Source organism: Fragaria vesca, linkage group LG6 (assembly GCF_000184155.1).
Source record: "Fragaria vesca subsp. vesca linkage group LG6, FraVesHawaii_1.0, whole genome shotgun sequence".
NCBI classification, from domain to species: Eukaryota; Viridiplantae; Streptophyta; class Magnoliopsida; order Rosales; family Rosaceae; genus Fragaria; species Fragaria vesca.
In genome coordinates, this window is record NC_020496.1 from 33,191,440 (window position 1) to 33,199,722 (window position 8,283).

The 8,283-nt window shown below is 37.4% G+C and overlaps 1 non-coding gene across 1 annotated transcript; it reads left to right on the plus strand.

Moving 5' to 3' along the window:
• The first annotated feature begins 3,366 nt into the window (after positions 1–3,366).
• On the plus strand, positions 3,367–4,975 carry LOC101308697. Its single transcript, XR_185066.1, has 4 exons — positions 3,367–3,448; positions 3,693–3,754; positions 4,005–4,085; positions 4,696–4,975. It is a non-coding gene; the product is annotated as an uncharacterized LOC101308697 (transcript).
• The last annotated feature ends 3,308 nt before the right edge of the window (positions 4,976–8,283 follow it).

Genomic DNA, 8,283 nt, shown 5'->3' on the forward strand with positions numbered 1-8,283 from the left:
ACCCTAAACTTTAAACCCTATACCCTAGACCCTAGTTTGAACTTGCTAAATACCCATGAATGTCATTTCACAAAAAATAGAAAATATTTGTTTATATTTTAGTTGTAAAAAATCCACATGTCTAAATTTAATTGGAACGTAGGACCACGTCAGACTGCCACGTGGTCCTCCCGTAGTATTTAAAAATTTCTCATACATTAGTATCTAAATACTAGACGATGGAGATGTGAAAATTCAATTGAAAAGTGAGTGTAAATTGGAAATCCGTACCGTAAGAATAAATGCGGACGTCCGCAGCTGAGAAGCTATATATATATATATATATATATATTTCCCAACATTTTACTCTATTCTTAATGCGTGCTTGCTTTGGCTCAAATAATTCTTCTTATCTTCTCCACTACTTAACACAAGGATTTGAAAGTTTTTTGCACTCTCATTGATTTTTACTTGGTAAGAGGTAGACTATTATTGTCCCAGGGCCCTTCCAATAAGGGATCCCTTTTTTTGACATATATGAGGGATGGGGGATTACACCAACTTTTTGATCACAAAATCACATCTCCACCGTTCAATATGTAGTTATATATGAGTAGATCACTTCTGTAAATTTTCAGAAATTTTGGTGATCGTTAAGGCATTCAAAACTACGATTTTTAATTATAAGCATGAACGGTTCAGGTCTGGCAGATTTGGTTCGTTCATTGATTTAATCTTGTTCGACATCTTAACGATCAGCAAATTGGCTGAAAATTTGCAGAATTGATCTATATATAAGGACCAACAAACTGAACGGTAGAGATTCAAAAATATAATAAAAAAGTTGGTGTAATCCCCCATCCCTCATATATGTCAAAAAAAAGGATCCCTCATTGGAAGACCCTGATTATTGTCCAATTTACAATTTTGAGATGATTTAGAATCGAAAATGGTGAAATACAAGATTAACGATATTTTAATTTGTGGATAATCACCTTGACAATTTTACGTCTTATTTTAGATGTGTAGTTGTTTTGGATAATAAGAAGTTGAGGAAATGGTTGCTAGTAAGGGTATTTCACAGATATTGAAATTAAGGTGTGAAGACATCTTTGGATCCACGTATCACCTTCCGGCCTATATCAATCGGGCTAAGTCTCATAAATGGCTATTAAATAGTTGGATTCATTCCAACATATTTTAAATTTCAATTTTCTTGTTTTAAGGATGGAATATCATAGATCTTGATGAAGTTAGGATCTTATTGTATGATTTTTTATCTTTTGAATTAGCTATATTAAAAAAATTGTTAATTGTGAGATTATTACATGTTATTGTTGTGTTTCATGTCATAATATCATTTCAATTCAAATTCATATAGTACCTAAACATGAGCACAAGGATCATAACTCGTTTTTTCAATCACAGGGCGATGAATGCTTCATGCTTGTACTCAGATTCAGAGGGCTGACAATAATGAAATGCCTGAAGACTAAAAAGCCTACAAACACGATGCCTCCGATGTAAGAGTGGTTTCCCCACATTGAAAAATGAAAATGTTGGTGTCACAATACCATTTTTCGGCTAGCCCAAGAACCAATCGAGTGTCTCGATTTGTGTGGTATTTTGAACTCAGACTCGGTTCTTGGAGTGCCAAGATGAATTGTGAAAAATTGGAGATTGATGGACAGGGGTGCTTGGTAAATGAAACTTTGTACTTGATAGATCGTAGGGAGAGGAAGGTGCACTACCGTCTTTTGATCTAGCGGAGGAGAAATTTTCGAAGATTGTACAACCTCTATGTTCTTTTATGAGAGAACATACTTATATTGGGAGAGCTTTGAACATTGAGAATTGTCTAGCAGTGTACGCTTTAGATTTCGACAAAAATTAGCAAATACCTACCTAAGAATACATGATATGGGTGATGAAGGATTCGGGGCTACCTGATTCTTTTTTTTGTAAACGGGGCTACATGATTCTAATTGGACTGTAAACGGAGTTCTTGAAACCAATTTGCGTTTTAAAGGGTGGTCAAGTTCTTGTTGTTGTTGGTAATACTGTAGCATGGTATAGTCCAAAGGAAAAGGTATTTAAGAACGTCATTGGATTTGATCCTAGGTTTCTTGCTACTAAATATATAGACTTTGGTTTTGCCCCGAATCGGTAGTGCAGGAGGCAAGTGACAATAATGTTTTTAGTTGCTTATGGTTAAAATTTTAAGTTATTCTGAAATTTCAAACCAGAAGCAATCTACCACAGGTCCGGGTGCCTCAAAGCATGCCACCAACCCATGAATTCCAAGTTTTATGAGCACAAAAAGCCTAACTTGGGAATGAAACCTCTGAAGATTATTTTCTTGGACAAAAAGTTTAAGGGAGGATGGGAAGGAAAATAATTGTTAGGGAGATGAGAAAGATATTCCTTTGTTCTTTGATACCAAATTGAAAGGGAAAAAAAATGCCCGTGTATCCAGATTTGGAGATGAGAGATGGTAGGGAAATGGAGGTGGTGGGTAGTGAGGGAATGGTTGGAGAGATTTTGGGGCTAAGCTTTTGGTTGAAAATTGGAAGAACGTATTCAGCGCACCCGGCGCACCCGGACGTTTTAGAACGCGTGGAAGCCAAACGACGGTATCTTCGACTGGTCTTGTTTGGTCTTAATTTCTCCTCTCTTATCTCTCAATTACACAGCAATCTCACTCAAAACTGAAAACCATATCAACGATCCAAGAGCTTCGAGGTCTCCTCTTCAGACTTCAGGTCGTCTCCTGCCGTGCAACTGCGCTAGGGCGTCTACCGCGCTTGTCAACAACGCAATCCGAGGCCCAATCCTTGGCCGATTTCATCGACCGTACTCGACTCAATCTTGATCACATCCGACTTCAGCAAATCGCCAAGCGAGGATCGCCGTCGCGCCGCTCTCGACCACGACTGGCGGTGGGAGAACTGGGTTCGTTCATTCTCTGCTCAATTCGCTTTTTGGGTTTTTATTTCATCTCAAAATCTCAATGGGATCGTCTTAATTGCTGCATTATTTGTTCAATTTCTGCTTTCCCTAATCTTTTGGAGTGTGTTTGGATACGGCAAAATCGCTATTTCATGATTCCAAGTTTAGGCAAGTTCTTCCAAACAATGAAGGCTACATAATTTCACTACAATCGGCGGTTCCATGTACGTCGGCCACAAGGTTAGATTTCAATATCTCTGGTTCCTTCAATATCTTTAGTATTTTGATTTCCACTCCTGGGTTCAATGGTTAATTGAGAATGATTATTGTGATTTTGATGCCATAAGCAATGGGTGGTGATATTAGGATTGGGTTTTGTGATTGTGATGCTCGGATGAATTACAAACATGAATTTGTTTCAATGTATAATGGAAGCATGATAAGTTAGACTGGCTATACAAGCCAGTACTCTTATCTGTAATTGGATCCGTCTCGCATCCTTTGGGTACAGAGTATACAGGTAAGAACTTTGCTCTTAAACATGTTTTGGTGGGTTCTGTTGTTCTTTTGTTTAGAAGTCGACAGGGAAAATATTAGTTAATGTCGTCTTAGAATCAGTTTGAAGATTATTGACTCAAAGCAATTGACCAGGGAATTGTTTCCTTCTATATCTCAAGGCAATTGCTTGACAATTCCCTAGCTAGATCTATCTTTATACCTGTTAACTACAAAAGCCATTTGAATGGTTTTATTTACTTGTGTAGCTTGTTACGCAAATCTGAGTTTGGTCAGTTCTGCAAAAATGTACTGGAATGGACAAATGGAGGTATGCACTAAAATTAACAAGGACCTAAGTAAACAAGCTCTACTGTTTTATTTACTTGTGTAGCCAACTATTACCCTTTTGTTTCATTTGTCAGTGTTAATGTCATTTTCCCCAGCATGAAGTACTGTCCATAGAAATTGTACTCTGATGTTGTATATATGGTACCTCATAACACTTGTGGAGTAGATGAGTCACTCACTTCATAACACTTTATTGTTCTCAAATACATATGTGGATTGTGTGGGTGCAGCTATCTCATGGTTCACTGATGGCATTTGTGGAGCCTCATAGTATGAGAAGGATGATCTCCAACTTCTCTTCCATTCAAATGGTAAATTTATTTTCCCCCCACTTTACTGCCTTTTTTATTTTGAGAATGTGATTGCTTTATAGTTCTACCTTAAAGGCGTATGATTTTGTATAAATAATTTTGTAATATGCTAGCCATAATTTGTAATATATTTCTACCAGTTCTACCTTAAATGAAAATTATTTTGTATACATGTATCTTAGATTTTAGTCTTATGAGGTGTTACTGGAGCTTATTGAGATGTGGTTTTGTCAACTAAAAATATTCGTTCTTCCCTAACTTTATACCTTTTATATGTCTGTAGCTTGTACCATTTGTCTGTACTTGTTTGAAATTGCTTCTTGAAGTTTGCTGCAATTTGTAGAGTTTTATTCTCAGTTTTGGTTGGTAGGTGTAGTTTGCTGAAACAATATTTAGTTTCATTTCTGTTTGCTGGAGTTAATAAGTTTAACATGGAAATTACGTAATGAAGTACTGATTATTTAGTTTCAGAACTGCTGGGTTGTTTTTTATTTTGCTTAGGTGGAATTTTTGTTGTAGCATCACCTGAGTTATTTCCTTTTACTGAAAAACACAAGTGTGAGATTTTGTCTATTTACATATTGTCTACGTGGTTATTGCAATCTCATAGTTTGATGTAGATTCTATCAAAGATGGAGATAAAGTAGCTCTTCAATCACTTCAATAGCTCAGAGTATGCAGGTTGTGAAAGTTTAAATTGGATGCCTTGAATCCAAAATCTAGTGAAGATGGAAGAGAAGCATTCCCTTAACTCAAAATTTGGTGAACGTATTTCCCTTCACTTAAGTGCCGTATCACTCAAGCATTCCCTACAGGCAGCTCCAGCATGGGTTGACATGAAATCAGTATTGCGCAAATGACAGCTAACACGGGATAAGGCAAAGCTCTCTCGTTCCTCGAAGCAGTATTAGTCTGTGATGGTTCCTTTTATGTTAGTAGTACAGTTTAGCCATGTAATGCATACTCCAAATTGACTTCCAGCCTTTTGATTTTGATGATATAAAAAGCCTTTGATTTTGATTTTGTTGTTTCCTCAATAGATGTTCCTTGTATATCGATTAATCTAATGTAGTATCACTAATCCATAAACAACATAGGTCACCCAAACGCTAAACAAAATTTGTGGTTTTTCAATGCTAGCTATATTTACTATTCCGATCACATCTTATTTTACAAGATTTTCAAAAATTTTGTTTCCTCTGTATAGTTGGTTCACAATGATGTACATGTAAAAAATTCAACTGGATTCGACAACGTTTATAGCTCGATCGAAGCGGTCAACCTTAATTCAACATCATTTATCACACGAAAATGTTGTTACATACCCCTCCGTGACCTATTTTGGTCGACTCTTTTACACACTAAACTCTCACATAGATGAGACGTAACCATCCATGTAAAAATTTAGAGACGTTTACATCCCGACGATAGGGTTTCCTATAAGGTAGATTAAGCGTAAAAAGAGTTGACCTCTATTATCGGGACAGAAACACGTGATTTTTCAACCACAGTCGTATTTCGCTATACCGGTCACATCCTATTTCACAAGATTTCTGCAAATTTCGCTTCCTGTATAAAGTTGGTTCACAATGTTTGTTTACTTGCATAAAACCCACTAAACAAGTTATACCACATTAGTAGGCACGTTGTGATTCTAATGACTAAAATCACAAAATGAAAAATTGACCGTCAAATATGACCGTTATAATGAAACATGGCCATGGTAAAAAATTCAACTGGATTCGGTAACGTTCGGGGCTTGATCGAAGCGGTCAACCCTATTTACGCTTATACTTCCCTATGGAGACCCCTATCGTCCGGAGGTGAACGTTGCTAAATTTTTACATGGGTGGTTACATATCATCAATGTGAGAGTTTTGTGTGTGGAAGAATCAACCAAACTAGGTCATGTAGGGGTAGGTAAGTGCGTTTTCGTGTAATAAGTGACATTGGTTTAAGGTTGACCGCGTCGATCGAGAGCCAAACGTTATCAAAAATAGATAAATTTTTTTCCTTAGCCGTATTTAAGTACGTTGATCATATCAGACGGTTAAATTTTAATTTTGTGAAATTTAGCTATTGAAACCACAACGTGGCTACTAATGTGGTATAACTTGTTTAGTAAGTTATATGCAAGTGTATATTTTTATGAACTAACTACACAGAGAAAGCAATATTTTAAAAAATCATGTGAAATAGGATGTGATCTGTATGGTGAAATACAACTATGGTTGAAAAATCACATATTTTCGGTAACATTTAGTCTCCGATAGAAGCGGTCAACCCTATTTATGCTTATGTTTTCCTACGGTGAGCCCTATCGTCGGGAGGTGACCGTCCCTAAATTTTTACATAGGTGGTTACATCCCATCAATTTGAGAGTTTTGTGTGTGGAAGAATCAACCAAACTAGGTTATATAGGGGTAGGTAAAAGCATTTTTGTGTAATAAGTGACGTTGGTTTAAGGTTGACTGCGTGGATCGAGACCCAAACAATATCGAAAACAAGTGAATTTTTATCCATAGCCGTATTTAAGTACGCTGATTATATCAGACGGTTGAATTTTTATTTTGTGAAATTTAGCCATTGAAACCACAACGTGGCTATTAATGTGGTATAACTTGTTTAATAGATTATATGCAAATGTACATCTTTGTGAACCAACTATACGGAGGAAGAAATATTTTCAAAAATCTTGTGAAATAGGATGTGATCAATATGGTAAAATACGACTATGGTTGAAAAATCACATATTTTCAAAAATATTTGGTCCCTGATAAAAACGATCGATCCTATTTATGTTTATGTTTTCCGCCCTATCGATGGGAGGTGGATGAACCCTAATTTAACCACAATTTGTGCCTTTCAAGGCGAAAAATGGCTTTAGGCACGGAAAAGCTGTCTGTATCCCCTGTACCACTCCATTTGGAGTTTTGACTACTTAGGCACGGATTAAAATGTCCGTCCCACCACAGTCTCCATTGGTCAAACTAGGTGCCTGACAGAGAACTGTTTGCTTTTCATTATTTTATAGTTTCTTATTGCCACGACCTTTGGCTTCCGTGGCCAATGTGTGCACACCAATATTATAAAATTTCTCTCAACAAAAATCAGTCCGAACCATCAGGCTCACACAGTACTATCCAAGCCTAGAAAATGGAATTGTTTATTACTTGTTTGAACTGTCATCATACATAATTATGGAAAATTCTATGTAGCACGGCATACTGTGCCGATACGCCGTGCGTGGCATGTGATTGGGTTTTTAGAGGCTGAATGCATTTTCAACCGTACGATTAGCATGTCCTTTGAATTAATGTTACATAATTGATGACCTGCTAAACCCTTTACCCCTCTCTCCCTTTCTTTCAATTTTGTGGCGTAGATTCTTCGTGCGTGTGGAATTTGAGCAGCGAGATTTGGGTATTCATATCGCTCGCCATCTTCAAGTGCACAACCATCTTCTTCTTCTTCTTTTTTTGTTTAAACATTGAACACAACCATCTTCAACTTCTCAGAGATTTAGGTATAGATAAATCAAATTTGATCGAATCGATATGACGATACCCCAATACGGATCTGCGCTCCTGATAAAGAACACAGCCAGCCAAAACTCCACAGTCCACAATCTGCTCAAGAGAGTTGCCTCCAAGACAAACCTAACTGATCCGAGATCACCAACTCAAGTCAAACTGCAATTTGAGATAAACTTAACCAATCCGAGATCACCCACTTAATCCAGCAGCAATCAAAGCTCGAACAATCACCCCTCAGAGGTTTATTATGACGGAAACCACCTCATGTATCGCCAGAAACCGCCGGCGTCGAAGAACACAGTGGAGCCGAAGCGAACACAGAAACAAGAACCATCAAAACCCAACTAAATAGGAAATTCCATGTTTCAGATATGTCTTGTGTTTTTTGTAACAAGGGAGTGGAAACTGGGTTGCATCTGTTCAGGGATTGCTCGGTGGCTTGTATCTTTTGGAAGCATAACCCTCTTCACCTCAAAAGTCAGTCGTTTCCCGGTGCAACTATTGCAGAGTGGATTGGTGTGGTAATGGACAGACTTTCTGGGCAGCAGCTTGATGTTTTTTTCGTGTCTTTGTGGGCTCTTTGGACAGAGAGAAATAATATATTATGGAAAGGACGTTCTTGTGACCCCTTCAATATGTCTATCTGGGCGTTGCAATTTCTT